This window comes from Sinohyriopsis cumingii, chromosome 5 (genome assembly GCF_028554795.1).
Source record: "Sinohyriopsis cumingii isolate HCF-2022 chromosome 5, ASM2855479v2, whole genome shotgun sequence".
Taxonomy (NCBI): domain Eukaryota; kingdom Metazoa; phylum Mollusca; class Bivalvia; order Unionida; family Unionidae; genus Sinohyriopsis; species Sinohyriopsis cumingii.
The window spans coordinates 96,211,191-96,230,999 of NC_142965.1; the positions used below are offsets into that span (position 1 = coordinate 96,211,191).

Sequence of the window (19,809 nt, forward strand, 5' to 3'; positions counted from 1 at the left end):
AAGAAAGCGAGGAGGAAGAAGAAGAGGAAAAGAGTGTGACGGTGAAGAAATTCAAAAAACAGAGACACTAAACAAGGAGACAGAAGAAATCAATGAACTTTTTATTAAAGTGTTGTGTTGTGAATTGTGAATTGGATTGTAAAAAATGGATAAAAGAATAAATGAATGATATAAGGTAAGAGTCTTTGAGTTTTGATTTTAAAATAAGAAGCTACACTCACGCACTCATACACAGACACGTACTATAAGGGTAAAATGGGTGGGGTTTTTGTTTTTTTTTTCAGTTATTGGCAAATTGAAATTGTATTTCTTTTCGAGAAATGTGGGTGGCCCTGAAAAGGGCCTTTTTTCTTTATGGTGCAGGGGTGAGTTTAAGCAATCAATTTTAACTGCCTTAAGCCTTTGCCACGGCCAAGACCTACTTCTGGACTGCGTAATGATGATGATAATGATTGGGTTGAAATCACTAAGGGTGGTACGGTAGGCTTAGTCACAGGGTTGACGTGTTTAGCTCGGGAAGGTCGTATTCTCTTCGGTCGTGATAAAGAAGTCTGATACATTTGTTTCAGACTTCTTAACTCCGCTAAAATGTCCAACAGTACCGTGACCGTTTGATTTTCACCCTCTTGTTTCTTTGCTGCTACTACTTCTTCTTGCTGTTGCTGCTGTTGTTTTTTTCTTACCTCTTCTTCTTGCTGCTGTTGCTGTAGGAGAAAAACTTGTTCGGCTTCCTTTTGTCGTTGTATAAATTTCTCCAATTCTTCTTTCTGTCTCTGTCTAAAATTCTCCACTTGCGGTAATGAAGAAGGTAACGAAGGTTCCGGAACAAATTCTTGCGAGGAGAGAAAATCCACAAAATCCCAATTCACCTCTTCTGAAAGTAAGTCCGAGTTCCCTTGGGCAGTCTCTCCTGCTGGTGCACCCCAATGAATCGTTTTCTGAGTTTCCGTCATGTTGAATCACTGTCGCATAGATTGACTGCACACAAGCGCTAGCGAATCTATATAGACTACGTGACGTCACAGACTGCACTCTTACGATTGGATGCGGGCTGACTGAATTCTGTAACGCGTGTTTGGATTGGTGAATGAACTCAATCCGTTTCAATCCTTCCAGTCCCTATAAATAAGCGCCGTTCACTGCATTGATTCACCTATTCTCGGAGCCTCAACATGTGGACAGACGTTGAATCTTCAACCCTTGTGTCAACAATGATGTTCAGGACGGACATGCTCATGTATGTCCGATCCAAGTGGACCGTTGTCCACAGGACCAACAGCAGCCTGTGGATAAGAAGAGTCTATATAGAGAGACAAGGTTGCCTCAAGAGGACTCTGATGTATGGCCCTGCTGTAAGACGAAGTTTGAGGAAAAGAAGATGTCGCAAATGCCCTCTATGTTAAGGGCATATTAACATAAACCAAAGGCCCTTTTCAGGGCCAGCCATATTTCTCGAAAAGAGATAGCCTTTCCATTGCCTACCCCTTTTTTAAAAATTTAAAGAAAAAAATCCCATGTTAAATTCCCCTTGTCCCTAAACAAGCCCAAACTCTATTCCCATGTTAAATTCCCCTTGTCGGTAAAGTGCCCCACGATTTTTCGCCATGTTAATTCCCCTTGTCCGTAAAGTGCCCCACGATTTTTCTCCATGTTAATTTTCCATTGTCTGTAAAGTGCCCCAAGGGTGTTTTTAATGCTAATTCCCATTGTCCGTAAAGTGCCCCCCTTCACTACTCTTTTGTTATGAAGAAATATTAAATAATATCAATATGATTGTTCTAAAAAAAAACGATTACAGGAGGACAAGGAAACTTCTGATATTTTACTCTCGATTTCGACCAAATTGCAATTTACCTGGCATTCACTTCTTCCTAAAATTAGGATTGATTTACCATTGATATATGTGAAACTCCTGTCGGGGCCCAGGAGGCAAAGCTCCTGACATTCCTGCGTTTTAAACTTTTCCAGTGCGCAATTATATGATCTAACTGTAAAGAAACCTTACTTTGGAAACGTTCTGCGTGTTATTTGTTTTTCTATTTATTTGTTTTTATTTTGTTTCTTTTTTGTTTGGGTGTATATAATATAAACTCTCTTTTTATTCATGTCCTTCTTTTTCTATTTTTCTCTCATTCACAATTGATACTTCAGTTTCATTCATCATGTCCTGTGCGTTTCTTTTCAGTGAAACTAGAAGATGGCAAACCTTTGGATATATCCGAAAGAAAAGTGTGAATTATGATCCTGACAAGAAATAAATGACAAATTGTTATACATGCTACAATATTAGACTTTTGCAAAAATATGAAAACAATACATCAAGAAGAAGCATCCCAAACTATCGATACATACAAATTTAGTGAGCTGCTCACAAGACAAATTTTAATGTTTTAATTTTTTCAATTAGGTTAATTTATGGAATTAATACTTGAATTGGTATGTTCTCTGTAAACTATATATATATATATATATATATATATATATATATATATATATATATATATATATATAATTGTTCTTCGCATGTTGTTAAGTATAAGAATGGATAAAAATATATTTCGTTGATACTCGTATTTCTTACACCGTGCATAAACTTATTGAAAAATAATATATATATATATGGGAACCTTCTTTCTATTAATTTCCTTCCTTTTCTATTGTTTCTCCCATTTACACTCGATACTTCATTTTCGTTCTTCATGTCGTATGTTTTTCTTTTCAATGAAACTAGAAGATGGCAAACCTTTGGATATATCCGAAAGAAAAGTGTGAATATAATCCTGACAAGAAATAAATGACAAATTGTTCTTTATTAAACTTTTGCAGAAATATGAAAACAACACATCAAGAAGAAGCATCCCAAACTATCGATACATACAAATTTAGTGAGCTGCTCACAACACAAATTTTAACGTATTTCTTAAATTAAGTTAATTTATGGAATTTATATTTGAATTAGTATGTTCCCCTGTAAACTAAATATATGTATATCTATTATCTATTATAATTGTTCTTCGCAAGTTGTTAAGTATAAGAATGTATAATAATATATTTCGTTTATCCCATCTCTTTTCCTATCAATCTCCGTCAGATGTACTCTACCATGCAAAATTGTATTTGTGCTTATCTCGTGTTATACATGAGCTGGCAATTACGTTCCGTTCCATTATGTTCGTATTTGAAACTTTTGGCCTAATTAACTGATTGTTGAGCATTGGTATCTGCAGTATTCATCTCTTCAACCATTACACTCTGGTGTAATTTAGTCTTCTCTGTGTTTACACTTGTATGTACATTAAAAGGAGAGGGCTTTATAGGTTGCTGACTTCCGTTCTAATACAAATTGCATGATAAACTACTGGTGTAGTTTTAGAGATATAACAAAGTCAGAAAAATGAAATAATTTCAATTATTGTTTTAAATTACATTTTGAAGTTTTGTTCAATCAATAGATCGGTAATGAAAAGTTATCTTCAGACGTTTGTAATTTACGTAATAAACGTATAACAAGGAAGAATCAGTTGTGGACTTTAATGACGATCGTTACAATAATAAGAGGAAATGATTGTTTAATTCAAGACAATTGCTGAGCTCAGCTTTAAGAAAGTAACGCAAAGTATATCATAGTTAAATAGTACATGCAGATATGGGAAGAACAGTCGTATTTCTCTCACATTTCTCACTTTATGTAAGCATTTGAATTAATGCGATAAACGCTTTTCCGCTCTTTTCTATGTAATCTACCATATTTCATACCATTTTTGGAAAGACAATTGCAGTTTTTGAAAGACACTAGACTACACCAATTCTATCGAACACTTAGAGCTGATCTCAGCAATGCTTATTTCTCCAATAAAGTCAAAACAAAAAATATGCTGATTAACTTTTTTATGTGTTGTTTAGGTAGTAGTGGCTGTTGTTGTTGTTGTTTTCTAATTTCCGATGCTAATTTCATAGGTATAACATGCTGCTATTGAAAACTACTGTTCATGGCATCAATCTTATCATGTGTTAACTGAAAATAAATTTCGATGCTATACAAATCGTTCCCAAAATATTGTTTTAGGGGTTTTTTTTCTGACCGGCTCCCATTATAATGTTTCCGTCATCTTCCTACGACATTTCGTAATAAGAAATGTTTTTCCTTCAACGGAGATAATTGGTAACTATAGGACATATTTCATTCATTTCTTATCATCTGCATTAAGTTTTATGTCAAGAGGAAAACTCCCTCTACTGTTTACATTTTTGTACTCTTTTATTTACAAAATAAACTGGTTTGACCATATACCGTTTCAAACTTCAAAAAGAACCTCTAAAATACCCAATTGTTAAATGTAAAACGACATTTTTCATGCATAATGCAACGTGGGAGGGAGGTTACTTTTTAAAAATAATTTATCAGCAATATTTTCCTTACCTAATGAAGTCAGTACTCTCTAGTACTTTATAAATCAAGTCTTTTTGGACCGCAGTAACAGCAGTGTGTATCATCGTTCTTTATAAAAGTCGTAGAAGAATCACACGGATAACGTTGTAATAATCTCTTGGTAACGGAAGTTATGTATGTTGCTTGAATTTCATGATGTTGTGACCTTATTGAGAGACAGTGCTAGTTTAATATTAAACATAATGTTCTATAATATTTAATAAAAAACATACCACCAAAAACAGTATTGATTATTTAAATATCTTTCTAAATGCTACCACAGAATTTAAACTTTCACATTTCCAAACTGATAATCTGACATTTTTTATTAAGAAACCTTTGTTTCAAAATTGAGGAGGAATATCTTTGTTTAATGAAATATGCAAGAAACGTTAACAGTCTGACACATACATTAATGATGATAGTGTTACGTTAGGTATTTCTCTATTAAATTAAACATTTGAAGCGGATTTTTACGTCGGTTAGCTATGCATTTTGATAGCTGATAGGTACTTACATTTTTATTACCGATAGGTACATTTCAGTTACTAACAGGTACTTATATTGTTTTATTGGTGTGGTCCCTCTCAGACTTGCATCATAGAGTGGATCACCTCTACGTTATGAATGATACGCGCTTACATTTGGATTACTGAAAAGTAATTACATCTTGAATAAAGATAGGTTCTTAACTTTTGATTAGTGATAGGTACTTACAGTTACTTTTAGGTACTTATATTTTGGTTACTGTTATATACGTACATTTTTCTTATTTATAGATTCATTTTAATTTCTGATAGGTGTGCACATTTTGATTGTTGATATGTACATTTATTACTGACAGGTATTTACATTTTGATAACATATAGGTACTTACATTTGATTACTTATAGATACAGGTACTTGCATTTTAATTACTGACATGTAATTACATTTTGATTACTGATATGTAATTACATTTTGATTACTCATAGGTACATTTTGATTACATATAAGTACTTACATTTTGATTACTGATATGTGCATTTTGATTACTAATAGGTACTTACATTTGATTACTTATAGGTACATTTTGATTACATATAGGTACTTACATTTTGATTACTGATAGGTACATTTTGATTACTAATAGGTATTTACATTTTGAATACTAAGGCCATTGAAACTATTCTCAAAATTCTAAGATCAGTTGTGTAATAACCGTGAATAGTAAATATAAGGGGAAACAACCCTTTTGTGGAAGAATGTCGTTGATTTGCTAATTTTAACCCTTGGCTCTCTTAGGATATCGTCAGTTTTGTATACATTATTTCCTTTTAACATACCTAAATATTCACTCGCCTACCTAACAACATAATTATTTATCAACCTAACTACTTAACTGCTTTTCACATCTCCTTCTTAAATTTACTTGCTGATTTGATTCGATGTAGTTCAGTGGAAAGTGTGTAGTCGCGTGACAAACAGGGTAGAGGCTCGAATCCAGCGATCGTCGGGGCCGTGTATTTTCAAAATGTGTTGCCAAAATATATATTTGTTATTTGTCTTAGAGTTATCGATCTTGGTGCCTGCAGGGAAAATAGATTTTACTCCAATTGATTCTGCATGTCACCTTTAAGTGTTGATGTACCTCAAAACACTAAAGAAACTTAAATGAATATGTGTTATTAATGTAGATCAACTTCAGATTGTATTGTGTGTGATCACAGTCGAGATATATGGTTCGTGTATTTCCAAAGTGTGTTGCCAAAATATATATTTGTTATATGTCTTACAGTTGTCGATCTTAGATCTTTGTCATTCAAAATTAATTTGAATCATATTTGTGGTCAACAATAATGTATCAAATAACCAATATGTTATTAGTAGCACATAGGCACTACATGTACGATACATAGGATAACTGGTTTGTCAGCCATTATGATTCTATGAAGCGAACTAACTATTTAATTGAACAGTAAGAATTACGCATTGCCTTCATTGCCTTTTCAATAGTATTATTTTCAAAATGTCTTAAAGACTAATTAGCTTAACAAAGCCAATTAACTAATGTTGGTTCTTTGTCTTGTCCGAATATGTAAATAATGAAATATATTTCGAAGAATTGTTCATAATTTGTCTCCGACGTTGTGAAAAGTTCTAATTTGAAGATGGCATTATGAATATTATTACCTGAAAACTAGAAAACAGACCTGCATTACAGGCATATCATTTATCCGCAAAATTTAACATTAAAATGACTGATAAGAGATATAGTGAAATTTGGCTTCAGTCTACATATGACATCAATTTAATTATCGCATTTACTCGCTTATAAGTCGAGACAAACTGCAAACAGTAAATAGCTGTAGAATAATGCGCATGCTGACCAGTGTCTATATTGTTTGTTCCACTCATCACTCCTAACAAACAACATAGATCCAGATCTGTCGGTGCATAATGCAACGGCAGATATCGGTCTGTGCAGTTTGCAATTGGGCTCAACATATAAACGAATAAAGACGGTAAGTACTGCCTTTGTGGGTTACTCTATATTTTCTACAGTTTTATGTTCATTTGAATAAGAAGCGGTTATCAACTTATAACTTGCAACCGAGCTACCCAAAAAAGAGCTGATGGCATCAAGCTTGCACATCACACGTGCAGAGTCGTTTATTTACCAGTAATCGCATAAAATCTTCACTTATCTTCATTGAATTCATTATTTTCCTTGTTTCATAATCAGCTATGATTCAACAATGATTTTAACTTCTGTTAATTGAAGGCGGAAAATGCTTTTGAAATGACAATTACAAACCATACTCTAAGCTGGTTCCATTTTGTTATGAAATGACAATTACAAACCATACTCTAAGCTGGTTCCATTTTTTTTATGAATTTATAGTATATTATTCTTTTGTTCGCTGGGTGAAGGTTGGGGGAGGGGTTGTTTCACATTTCGTACTTTTAAGTTGATTAACACAGTATATACCAGTCTTTTCCAGGTTAACAAAAAAAGCGAACACGTCAGTATGTTCCTAAAAGACGTGGATATTATGTATTTTAATAACAAAAACATCTCGGGAGTTACATTGTTTATCTCATAATTATCTACATAATTTTCATACAAAACATCACCGTATGTAAGCGCCTTCAAGTGGGATCCAACTACAAACAACAGATCCATCTTTCCGACAGATCAAGGTAAATTTTATTTGTTCTATTTATTAATCCTAACAAACTACATGAACCTAGATCGGCCGGTGTATGATGCGACGGTATATCTGGGTCTAAGCAGTTTGCAGCCAGATCCGACTTAAACGCGAGTACAATCGGTATACCCATTATTTAGGGTATGATAACGATGACATTGTTCCTGTTGATTATACTTGTATGAACAGGACGAACGAAAAGAATGAGACCTTTGAAAAACAAGATTAGGTCAGATACTAAAATGTAAATACAATAGGAATATCGATTATCCCTAAATTAGGTTTGAAGCTTTTTGTAACATTTGTCACTTTTAAATTATTGATCTTTCCCTTGCAATGAAGTCAGGTAGGCGATACACCCCCGCATATATATATATATATATATATATATATATATATATATATATATATATATATATATATATATATATATAGATAGATAGATAGATAGATAGATAGAGAGAGAGAGAGAGAGAGTAATCAATTTTTTTATACATATTTTGTTTCTGGGTTTCCATTTCAATTCCAGCAATCCATTCCCTTAACTTAAACAAAAAGCTTTTGAAGTTAGCTTTGTTATTAAGGTTTTCGTACCGTAATTTGTACAGACCAAACACTGAATAAACTAATTGTGTGTTACGGTTGTTGGATTTGGTGGAGGTGGAGTAGTGGGTAAATTCATACAAAGTTATTTCAAATAAAATAAAGCAAGAGTCTCACAATGTTCAATGACACTTCTTGGTGTAGATTTGATTTCAGTAATGTTTTATTTGAGTGTTGTTTAAAATGATAATAAAGCATTGTATGTATTTTTGTTGTTTTAGGTGGTTTTCAGAATAGTTGCACGTCTTGATACAAGTAAATAGTTTTACAAAACAGGATGATAATATTAACTATCAATATACCGTAGGGTCTATTATTTTCCACAGATTACAAATATTTAATTAACCACCCTAAAAAGTAAGGATTTATAGTGAAAGAAAAATTGATAGTTACATTTGGACAAGTTTCCTCACAGAAGTGTTATTTAAGGTTAAATGCCTGACACGGCTAAATAATTTCATTCAAAACTGAACTCAAGTTGTCAATTTTCGCCTAATTTCAGTTTCCCCGTAAGTATTCCCTTTTTTTGTTTTGTTTTTGTTTGGGTTTCTTTTTTTATAAAGATATCTTATAATCAGACTAAAAGTTAAATTTGCACAGATCGTTATTAAGCTTGTTTTTATTGAAATCAGAATACATCATTTTTGTATTTAAAAAGCAACAAAGCTTGCGACATATGTAGTGTCAAATTTTCAAGCATTTAAACACAGCCTGGGAAGAGACAAAAGCAGGTCATGCACAAAGTCTGCATTCAATATACATCCACATTCCTTGTTCTAAAACAAATAATCAGTTTTGACACCCTCGCTGGTGTTAACAATAATTTCAAATTTCACCTGTTTTATCTCCAAAAATGGATAGTTTTGGTAGGAACAACGCGAGTCATAATCTCACTAAAACCTACCAAAGCAAAGGATCGAAAATTGAGATAATGGAATGACATGATATGTGGTTCTCCTAACCAAGATTTTAGTTTTTAAACAAAATTCAACCACAATCAATAATAAAACTATAATCTCTCAGGAAGCATGTGCCAAGAAAAGATGTCAAAAGGGCTACTGCGATTCACACATTCCTTGTCGCTTAGCCACAATGAAACCAAAAGTTAGTGTCCCATATACGTCTGGACACGACCCATCCATAGCTCGAGGGCTGACAAAATAGTGTAAAGATCGTTGCGTCACTGTACACACAGTTCTACCTCAGTAATAAAATTGACTCGATCAAAAACCAGGAGAACATGAAAATCAATTAAACCCTGTGTAAGAAAGTTGCGTTTGCAAAATTCTTGACGTCACTGGGTGTTAGCTACTATTGTAAAGAGTTAGGGAACTAACTCAGCTGGTACAAGTTAACCTCAGCACCGAGCAAAAGAGGTAAAACCGAATGCACTGTTTGTTTGACCTTGGAACAGATTGTTCCCTATTTCCAATGACCTAAGAGAGCATTCTATGTCAAGTTAAGGGTTCTTAAACGCGCTAGCACCACAATTTTTCAGTAAACAAGCAAAGGACCTCACATTCACTAGTCTCTAATTACACATTTGCACTGTTGTTCTTGCTTCAAATTTGTATATTTATAAGTGCGCAGTTATAAGCTGTAAATGTACATTTTATGTCGTGTAAAAAAAAACCTAATACAGAGAATTATTCATATCTGAAATTACTAAATACGTATACAAAATAAGAAATACTAAATAATTAAAAATTTTGGCATGTCCGTTTTACAAAATTAACCCTGTGATTTAGAATTATGACACTTATACATAATAACAAATTAATTACTATGGGAAGTATGTTCGCAACACCGATTTCCCATCAAGAAACAAATAAGCACTGAAACTTAACAAATGAATAAATGGGGTCGTAAAACATGAATACCCCAAGTTTGTTCCACTAGTTTTAGTACTGTACACAAAAAATCCTGAAATCTGAAATGGATAATATAGGTGAATTTAAATAAAAAAACTTTAATAGCTTCATACTTCAAAGAATACAATAATTGCACTAGTGAAAAATTAACTTTGAAAGGAAATGTAGCGACGAAGTTTTTTCTCCGAGAACCACCACTTAAGCACAATATTCGAATAAAATATCATTGACTAGCACTCGTCTCTGTCTTGGATAATAAATTTCAAACAGAGAGACAATAAATTATTTCTAGGCATTATAATCAGTTACACGGCATTTCTAGGAAATATAGCTACAACGAATGAACAGAAATGCCACTAACTTAAAGTGTTGATCTCTTGGAATTCTAAAATCATAGAATGAGCAATAAAACAAGATTCAACTTTTGAATGTAAAGCCTTTCAAATTTATTTTTTAAATTTGTTTTCTGTTCCGTTTTCCTAGCGTAACAGAGATTCCAAATTTACTGAAAGAAATAACACTTTATAATAAGGTCTTAAAAATGATTTCTCCAATATAATATTGTGGCAAACAGATGAGCATTGCAAATTGTACATGAATTCAATTTGTTATGGAAATTTATATGTTTAATAACATCTGTCTCGCACAGGCAGCAAACGACTGAAATTATTATTTTTACATTAGTAAATTTCACATGAAACGTGTACAAATGTAACTTCTATTCATCATATCCTGAAAATCTATTATATATATATATATATATATATATATATATATATATATATATATATATATATATATATATATACGTGTGTGTGTGTGTGTGTGTGTGTGTGTGTGTGTTACAGTGATATTAATAATATGGGCTCCGAGTGGCCGAGTGGTCTAAACCGCTCTCCGTTACGGATCACTGCCATCTCACCTCTGTCTGCGTGGGTTCGAGTCTCGGATTCGGCTAATGTGGGTATGTGAGAAAGCTTGCCAGTAGCTTCTCGTGGGTCGTTTTCCCGGGTTCTTCCTCCACCATTAATACTGGCCGCCATGTATAGCCTATCGTGTGTTGAAAAATGGCGTTAAACCCTACAACAACAACAACAGTGATATTAATGTGAGTTAACTTTGACGTACATTATGACGCTTCAAGTATGATTCATTCGACGAGATATCTATGTCCAAATTATGAAACAAGATCGTCAAAACCTCGTATCAATAAGATACTAGCATAACAATTGTTGTTTGTTTATTCTGCAGAAGAAAAAAAAACAGTTCCTTATTGGCGGCATGACAGGAAATTAATTTCATCTGTTTTACGGGGATTTTTCTTACCAAGCAAACAATCGAAGTTTGACGATTTGTGTGCGATGACGAAATTATGTTTATGTTTATCTAATACCAGACAAGTCAGTCGTTTAACGAATCTAGCAGGAAGAACAATGTGTTTGCATAAAAATATATATATTTTTTTTTGAATCAGTAATTTATAGAAATCAGAAGGAAGAACTATGCTACAACTGGAGATATCAGCTTTTGTTTCCCGTACTTTTATTACGATAATATGACTTACTGTGATTTCTGTATCAGTGCGCACATAATGTGTGACGAACTGAACAACTATGAATTTCCCATGTAATGAGGAGCATCGTTTTCCTGTTTTGGGTCTGCCATAGCTAAAATGTGAAAAGGTTGTCCTGTTAGTGCAAATGGAAACATTATGAGGATTTGGTGTTACGTCATTTTCAATAATATTACTATATTTTATATGGACTTTTATGAAAAACCATCTTCACGATTAAACAAAATACACTGTCCTGACAGAAGAGCAGTCTGGTTTGTTATTTAGGTTAGTGATTTTATGTATAATGTCCATGTCACGATATACATCTGTCTGTATTACAATTATGAAAATAGTTGGTCATCCAAAAACGATCAACGACTATATTTTAGGGGAGATCACCAGTATTGACAACTCGTTGTCATAGGTTGTCTGGTTCTCTGCTTCGTATGCTCCCTGCGTTGCACTCAGCTAGATACATAACGGAGTGAAAGGCAAAGAGCATACATACAATGCAGGGAACCAGAGTATATCGTGGGTTCATTCGACCCAACGTAACCTTGACCCACTTGTACAATAATTAATAACTAGGATGTGAAACCTTTCTGGTGACGAGTTTACTCTAATAAAATAATACACGATCACTAATCTTCCGTAAACAGGGCAATTGTCGCAGACGTATTTTTCTTCAAAAACAGATTAAAATGTGGCTAGTTTTATTTTAGTTATTGCGGACCTGTATAGATTACAAAATTTAAGTGGTTAATTTTGATTAAGTTTTTTCTTCAATCTAAATCAGACCGCTACATCGCTAACTTTATCCACCACTTAAACGTTGCGGAAAGGACTTAGCCGCCTCTCAGAATCTCTGTGAAAATATTGTTTCAATGGTTACACAAAAGTGTGCTTTATGCAAAAAAGTTAAAAAAAGATTTTTAAAATGAAAGCTCAAGTGCAGTCCTAATTTTAAAGTGGTACTTAATTTCATTTTGTAGTTTCAATACGTTATTTCCGAACCTTCTATTTTGGGCGAAAAAATAATTGGATTTATCCGGATCATTATTTCACGAACCTACGTGACTTCAGTGCATACTTAAACTTGAATAATGTTTCTAATATAAAAATAGAATATACATAATTTAAGTTTCGATATAACAGTGAAACTGACGGGTTTGAACTTTATACCGTCTTGTAGTTGTATTAAGTTGTTCTTCTCAATTAGTAACAATTAGAATCTCAGTACGACCTCAAGTTAAGACATTTCTAGACCCTTGATTTGTTCTCTATATCGCAATATAAGACTTGCTGTCGACTTACAGTAAATTCGAGTGTAAGAGTCTCATGATTATGTCAAGTTTGAGCATTACAGATATGGAAGACCTAGACCATTCCTTTGTTTATTCATTTTAGAGAATATATCCATTATCATATCGTCAACACATTATCTTAAGTTCAAGTAACCTGCTGAAGACAATGTTTAACTATAGTAAAAGTACATTGCATTGAACTAAAAACTGAAACTTAATTTTTTCATAGTTCTTCTTCCATGTATATATAATTCTCTCTTTGTTCATCATTTGCTCTTAATGTTAAATAAAACCCGACAAGTATATTCCCTCTTAAATCTTGGTTTAAAGAGCAGTACGTTTTGTATGATTTCCGGTGCAGGTGTTTCCAGATGTCTACCACTAAAGGTTAGTTCAGTTATGTTAGTTGCGTTCGCTTTCACATCGTCAAGTCTTCCACTCAGTCGAATTTATCTTGTAGTTCTATAGCTTTTATCTTTTTATCCTTGAATAATCATTATGTGTTGTTAGTTTTGTTGTTCAGATACGTTGGACAAAAATTGACGATGCAGTCATAAACGTTCTTATGTTCAGCTTCTATCAGATTCATTGTAAACATAGTCCTTCCGCAATTGATCACTCAACAGATTCTATTTTAAATACATGTATACGTGCCTAAAAGTAGTTCATTTAGCCAATTGTTTTCAAAGTATATGTACTTTTATTGATCAACAAAGAAATAATTTCTTACTTCTGTAAACTTATCTAAACTGAAACGTCTAGGAAAGAACTATTTGGTGGGCTTTCTATTATTACTAAGGCTTCATCCTAGTACTTTCTTGCAAAGGTTGATGTGTCACATTATTCGCTCATTACAGCGTAAACACAGTCTAATATAAATCAAACTTCTTTTGAATGTTATGACAATATTCCTCTCTCTCTCTCGTAATGTAGTCGTAAGTGAAGGCACTTCAAGTTTTAGTATTTCCTGACTGCGCATCTGATTCAGATGTAGTGGTAACGTACTGCAATCAAATATTGTATTGTTTGTGTTCGTGATTACCTCCTTTCCACCAGTTATGTGGCTTTACAAGTGTAATTCTGATTCCACAGTCTTAAGGAAGATCACCAGTACCACGGACGATGATTTCTTGGTATATAAATGTCGTGTGTTATTCTTAACTTACTTATGTACAGTCCTTAAAAATACGACATTGCTTAAATACCAGTAGTTAGAGCATTGTGTCTAACCCTGATAGTAATTTTCTCGATGTATCATTTATATTTATTTTTTCTAATCAAAACAGGCAACCAAAATTCTTCGAATGTCATGTATATTTTGAATGGATCGTGGAATATGGCTGTGTAACACACAATAATTCCATCCAGATCGTGTACCACCTCTTTGCTAATATTTGCTTCATATCAAACGATTTCAAAAACAATTATGCACCATACTATCAATACTTTTGTATCTGAAATGTCTTCTAGCATTTAATATTACTTGGTTCAGTATGTGATACAATCATGAATTGAATAATTTAATTTCTTAATGCATATTTCCTGCTAAGTAGGAGCCACGTATTTAGCACACAGTTGACATCTTTACTGCAAGAAATATACACGTTGGCACAATTTACAACTGCCATGAATACTTGCTAACATTTTTCTTCACTCTTAGAAGTTTATTAAAAATCAGAATGTTTAGATCGTCTTAGCTTTGAATGTTTTAATTACTTTCTACGCTTCGTGAAGTAATTAATAGCATTGTTCAGTTTTTTCCAACGCCGAGCCACTAAACCTTGAACTGTACATCTTGTATTCAAATCATGAAGAAAACGCTACTGTTTTTCTTTGTAATTCCCTCTCCGTAGGAAAACTGTCCCTTTTCCAGCTTTATTCGGATCAGATCGTTCGGACCTAAGTCCTGTAATTTCAATCCATCTCTGAGGAGCTAATCAGTATAGTTATCAAAAATGCTTAATAGCTTATGAAAATGAGTTTCATCCAACTACACGTTTAATCGTTAGATGTGTGATATGTTCAAACGTGTCTAATATGAGTTAACATAGTTATTGTACAAAATTAAATCTCAGGACAAAGGTAAAGTGCTGTCCTTATTATGTTTTAAACGCTTTAGTCTATTATTTAGATCAAGTAATGAGCACGTGTGCATCTGACCTAAATAAACAATTTAACATGAAAGGAGCATTTCGAGGAGGATTAGGTTGCTCTCAACAGTCACAAACTAATGTAGACCTATTTCACGTGTTGGTGGTTTGCTTGCTTTATTTATTTTTTTTTAATTTATTTTTTTGGAAGAAGATCATTCTGCGTTATCTTTTTGTTGCTTTGTTGTTGTTGTTGTTGTTTCTTCCTATGAATTATAATACGATGGTGTAATTTAAATTAGAACTATCAGCATGTCAATGTTTCTTCTTTGGATATATATTTTAAAACCTTCTGTGGAGTATACAATATGTAGGAAACATCTAACTTTGTCATTTTAAGAGTAAACATTTGACAATAATTATATTATATTTTAGGACCTAATCTGTCAATTTGAGATGGCCTAATATTTTCTTTTTTACTTAACTATGGACGTTCAAAAATTCAAGATATTAGCAGCCTAATTTACTGACTTATGTTAATGAAATACTTATATGAATTGCACTGCATCCCTTATATGGCACCATTAAGGACTATGAAAACAGTTCAGGCCACCCTCAACTCAACATACATACATACATACATACATACGGCCCTCTCCACAATAATGTATAACTCCCTTAACAACGCGTAAGGTGGTTTTTGAATGGAATTTTCAACATCTTAATGGTCAGATTCCACACCAAAAAAAGTTATCTTTTCTTTTACTTAACTATGGACGTTCAAAAATGAAGCTTCTATTCACATATTTCTACATTCATGTGATTCTGTATCGTTTTTATTCTATAGTTATGTCATTTCCTCTATAATTTGCTATCGGCTTAATCTTGCTCCCGTTTTCAATTTCCTCCAACAGTTTTGTTTTTTGTTTCTTGTATATTTAACATTCTACTGTTGTTCATTAGCAATATCCCTCTGTGCCTTCAACACATGTGCTCCAGAACAACTGTGTCTCAAATACTGACTGTAACATTTACAAAATTTCATCTACTGTTAAATGTCAAATCAAAGGTTTTAAAAAAATGGATCGTCAAAATCTGCTTACCTAAACACGATTAAATTTTAACACCTCTTCTACTGTCAACTTGTTTGAGATCATCGCTTGGTAATTCTATATAATTGAAGATTTCATAAATGTCTTAATATTGTGCATAGAAAACAGTTAGTGCATGGGAAAGATGCATTGTTGATTGTGTAGTTGGGCATGATTGTTATCCCTTCACTCAATAAATTATGTAGAAATTTTAATGTCCTTGTGATTGCATTAATAGTGTCTGATTTTCGTTACCCGTATTTTGTTTCTGATTGTTTAAATCAACTTCCTATTATGTAATGTCATCTATTTTCATTTCCTTTGTGATGACATTCATTCCACTAGTAGCACATTACCTGTGCTGCAGTCGCTGAACACTTATTTTTGTATGTTCCATCTGTATTGTAGTCGCCTTGACACGTATATTTTATGTTCTTTCTGTATTGTGGTCGTCTTGATGCGATTATTTTATGTTCCTTCTGATGCATGCTTTAATTTTTCATTTTCTAATGTAACTTTTATCCACATCTGTCACATTCTGGTAATTTGTTATCCACATCTGTCACATTCTGGTAATTTGTTATCCACATCTGTCACATTCTGGTAATTTGTTATCAACATGTGTCACATTCTGGTAATTTGTTATCCACATCTGTCACATTCTGGTAATTTGTTATCTTTCGAATATTCATTTGATACTGCTGAATCTTTCTTCCTCTGTCATTATTTAACTGTCGTGCTGGTTTCAGCTTGTAGTTAAACGATTGATATGACGTGTAAATACTTTTACCTTTCATCCGTTTGTACTTTAATATCTCTATACCTGTGTGTGTGTGTGTGTGTGTGTGTGTGTGTGTGTGTGTGATCTAATTGTGTCGTATATAGATAACTTGTGCTTTAAAAAGTGCTTTTCATATATCTTCTCTTCGCGTCTTCCATTTTGTGGCCAACTGCATCACCATCAACTACTTGCCTGAGTATAAATACTTATTCAATAAAGGTAGAACGGTAACTCTTTTCAAACATTATTTTATCTCTCTAAATTATAAATATTTCATGTGTTTAACAGTTAAATGTTCTATACATATCAATCTCAATAATTTGACATGATCCATGCTTGATCTATTTTCTTCCTTGATTGTTTGAAATTATAGTCGACATGACTGTAGTTTTGACTTTAAATGATTTACAACTCAACTAGCTTTTGTAATACATCATGTCTTTTCCTAGTTTCAACCTGAGTGAAATACTTCCACGTTCTAGTGTATAAATTTTTGTTGAACCGGAACTGAACATGCTTTCTTTGTCTGCGCCAGCTGTAAAGTATTGTTTCCTTTCTTCCAGCAAATTGCTGCTGCATTTGTGTGCCGCCTCCATACAAGTTCCTTACGCAAAGAGAAATATCTATTTCAAGACAGAGATGTTGTGTGATGAAAGTAAGATATTAGGATTGATTAACAACAGGCAATTTAGCCCAACTATCCCAAACACATATCCCTACAACCCTATACTCTTTGACATTAAAATTTACTCCGGTTGAATAAAAGTATTCAATGTGGCTATCAAGGTCTTACACCCACGTATACTTTCGCAGGAAATCCGTCTTTAAATCGACAGTTCATCTATAAATAATATGTCACTGACATCTTTATTATGCTCTTATGAAATTTCACGTGACTCAGGAAGATTTGAGTGCAACTGTAAACAGCACAGACATGTTCTGCCGTCTCATAATACGACTGCAGATCAGGGTCTATTTTGATCTTTCTAGTGACTAATTCTATTGTACAAGTCTTACCGGTACTGAAGGAGTTCGATACCGACTATTTCTGTAATGGCTGTCTTTTAATAATTTCTTTTTCATAATTTATACACACATAGCTTTAAACGTCTATTATTCATTTTATATGGATCCCCGTGCATCACTTTATATGGATCCCCATGCATCACTTTATATGGATCCACATGCATCACTTTATATGGATCCCCATGCATCACTTTATATGGATCCACATGCATCTATATTCCATTAGAACGTCAATATATACACGCCTCTAGAAACACATGCCGCAAAACATCGATGTTTATGTCAACATTTTTGAACGAGATCCACCTAATCGTATGACCAAGTACAAAACGGATTGAATGTCGCGCGCTGTGATGTCCCAATGAAAGCTGCACGTGTTGAAATAAAATCGTGCTACCCTGTTATTTATTACGATTGACACAGCGTCCTCTTTCCTGGACTCAGATTAGTACCTGACCATTATTGCTAAAGTACATTGCTATCAGTAAGTTTTGTCTGGAAGTTTTATTGATGACCTTTAAAGTGCAGAACGTTCAAATATCAGGATTTAATGGACTTTGCATAAACTAAGATTTATTCATTGGACAAGACAAATTATTCTTATAATCTTATAGTGCGTTTGTCAACAACAACAACAACAAAAAAAAGAAATGCTCGACGTTCAACAAGGGCGTGACTATAACTATAGTCAGTCATATACATTCCGGTTAGGAACGACAAATAATCTAAGAATTAGAAGTGTTTAGTTTAATAGTGAAATCACTGAAGCACTTGATTCGTAGTCTCCAATTTCGATTTGAAATTACTCACACTTCAAAGTACCTTCTGGTTCATACAGACCCTCACGCGACTCGGCGAGATCTGCACCGATATTTCCTGGCTTATCAGATATTTGTTGTCGCTTTTAAGACAGTAAGGTAAAATCATAGCAAAAGTCTCGAAATGGAATTGGTTCTTCACTTCTGTGTGAATCACTTATTGTTTATTTGATGATGTAGTTATAGCCGCGATGTTTAATTTTCATCCTATCTGAGGTTGTTATGACTATGGACTTTTCATGCTTGGTGATAATCTTATCAGACGTACGCCCTGTAACAATGGTAACAATTGTGGCGTATTGTTTTCCATGATCGCAAATGGCATCGCTGGTCTAAGTCTCTAGACCTAAAACATGAAGTACACCCGAAAGGAATTAGACATATACCAATCAAAATAGAATAAGGCCAGGTGGTGGATCCAGAGTTCATGAAATCAAAAAGCCCCTCTAAAAATGAAAACAGGAATTAACCATACATACACTGTGTATTAGTGACTTGATATAGATCTACCTGCAAATAAGATTAGTAGGCGTCATTCGAAACGTTCTGTGAAACGTTGCGTGTCTGACAGCAAGACATAAAGTGAAATTCCAAATTGTATCATCCACAATATTTAAAGACGTTATCCGTCATGTGACTTATTGTATACACTATATGTGTACGCATGTGACCTCGCTGTAACCTTAATGCCGTTTAAACACTCCTCAAACAAGGAAGTCGAACAGGTTGTACTCCCAAAGCGTCGGGTAAACAACCTCGCTCTAGTATAACGCATTTATTTATGTAAATACAGAGACAGAGAATTGTGACATATGTCTTGTGATTTTACAAAAATCACTCACATAAAAGCAGATAGGGAAGAAGGATATGGTGAAAGGTTGGTGAAACGGTGAATTCTTCACTGTTAAGCAGACAAGTTCAAATTGCAGATATGTAACTTCCTTTTATCAGGAGTTTGTATTTGTAAATGGCACAATAATATGAAAGTACCTTGGCACTGTGTAATTGCCATGTGTGTTTGTGTATTATGTGTTTAATGACACAATAATA

General features: G+C 33.5%; 1 protein-coding gene across 3 annotated transcripts in view; it reads left to right on the plus strand.

The window, feature by feature from the left end:
• Positions 1-13,886: 13,886 nt before the first annotated feature.
• LOC149799817 (uncharacterized) overlaps positions 13,887-19,809 on the plus strand; it is a 70,234-nt gene continuing 64,311 nt past the window's right edge. The window contains exon 1 of one of the 3 annotated variants that reach the window (XM_089959229.1): positions 13,887-14,086. The gene's annotated coding sequence lies outside the window, so the exon portion shown is untranslated. Of the gene's footprint in view, positions 14,087-17,554; positions 17,571-19,809 lie in introns of those variants that run through there. The other 2 variants (XM_089959233.1, XM_089959234.1) reach the window with 2 other exon arrangements.